Raw genomic sequence first — 1,846 nt, 5'->3', positions numbered from 1 at the left:
GCTAACAGCAAGTGACCCACATCAACAACAGTAAATAGGCTACTTTAGTAATATGTCATGGATGGACCAAAAATATAGAATCTATTTAAAATGTTTATGCTGAGTATATTATATTGGAATATATATTTTTCTGGATATGAATTAAACACAGCTACAATTTGGAAAACATTTTTAAACAAAAACACAGCCGAGAACATTTCACACTACAGACCTGGATTAAAAGTGAAGGGTTATCAAAATTGTCAATAAAACATTTCTCAGTCAAAATAAGTAAAATATAGGGAAAGTGTCATTGAATGAAATGTGTGGCACCCAGCTCTACTGCTGAGGTTCCTGACAAAGAGCTGCTTTCAATAATGATCAATTTTTAAACAACATGCCACAATTTTAAAATATAAAATGTGAAAATATACCCCCCTCCCCCCAACACCACCATCATGTATATTGGACAGTAGGCTAGTGGGCCAAAAGAACCTGTTATTTCACAGTTTGTGACGCTGCCAACAATCAGCAAGATCAGAGGCAAGAGTATGGGCAAAATTGATGTGTTTTTTCTTTTAAAATCTGGAAATATCGTAACCGACCAGCCTCCCCTGTTTGAAAGACTACCAGCCGCCACTGGACTTTGGGTATATATATTGGGGAGGAACCAAGGAACCGATCGTGTAGCATGTAGCATTGTAGAAGGGAAGAAGACCACCTCATTTGCTGTTTTTATTTGAGTATATGTTTAATTTACCATGCAAACATCAAATAATAAAACATGAGTATAAGGGAATAACGCATTTTATTACATTATAAAAAAACCCAACTAAATAGCCCAACAGTTTGAGCACTGAAACACATTGTGACTCTGAGCTGCTGTCCTGCTCCTACTCCTGCTGAGTGGTGGGACGGGGTGTCGGGATGTCCTTGTCCTCATCACTGAGCATGGCACAATGGCCTGACAGCGATGATGGGATTGCAATGTCCTCACTTCTGGGCGTCGTTAGCTGAAACATACATGAAAATCAGCATATATAATATTAATTACATAAGCATATAGATATCGAAATGAATGTTTAAAGCATGTGTATTTACCTGTGAAAATACATCTGGCAGGATGCTGTGCCTTCTGCCAGCTTGAAGACATACTTCTCCCTGTCCGTGCAGGGCTTGCCGGTGCTGCGACCATCATCATCCAGGGATGAGAATGAAAAATATTTAAAAAGTCTGAAAAAAACAGGGCGGGGCCCATGGCCCAGGGGGGGTGGGGCCCATGGCCCGGGGGGCGGGGCCAAGGGGTTCCAGGGGCTAATGATTTTTGGCTATTTTTTTTTTTTTTTTACCCCAAAACCATTAATTTTATCAGCAAAAAGTTGCAATGTGTTTGGAAATAAATTCCCCTTCTTGGTGGACTACCAGGTGAAAATGATTAATATGGTACAAGAGACTTGTTTTTAATCAATTCACATTTGATGATTTCAAAAAAATCAATGCACCTTTTAATATAAACTAGCTCTACAGTATTATATTTCTGCATTTTTGCTATTCATGTCTTTGAATACTCTAATCCTTTACAATGAAGTGCAAACCAGAAAAAAGTTCTGTCATAATTCTCTGAAGCTTTCTTCTGATGTTATCATGGTAGCAGGAGCTCTTGCATATTAAGCAGGCAACATTCAACATCACTCATCACTTCCCTTTCAACTGTTGTGTGTACTAACTAGGTTTTATCTGGACAGGATGTTGTGTAATGTAATGCATATACCATACGGTCAATTTGAAGATCGAGATGGTGATTTTGAGTTAAAGAACAGGCATGTACAATGGGCATTACAAATTGGAAAATTTTTTTTAAATCAAA

Source organism: Neoarius graeffei, chromosome 1 (genome assembly GCF_027579695.1).
Source record: "Neoarius graeffei isolate fNeoGra1 chromosome 1, fNeoGra1.pri, whole genome shotgun sequence".
In the NCBI taxonomy this organism is placed as follows: domain Eukaryota; kingdom Metazoa; phylum Chordata; class Actinopteri; order Siluriformes; family Ariidae; genus Neoarius; species Neoarius graeffei.
Note: the sequence above shows the minus strand (reverse complement) of the source record.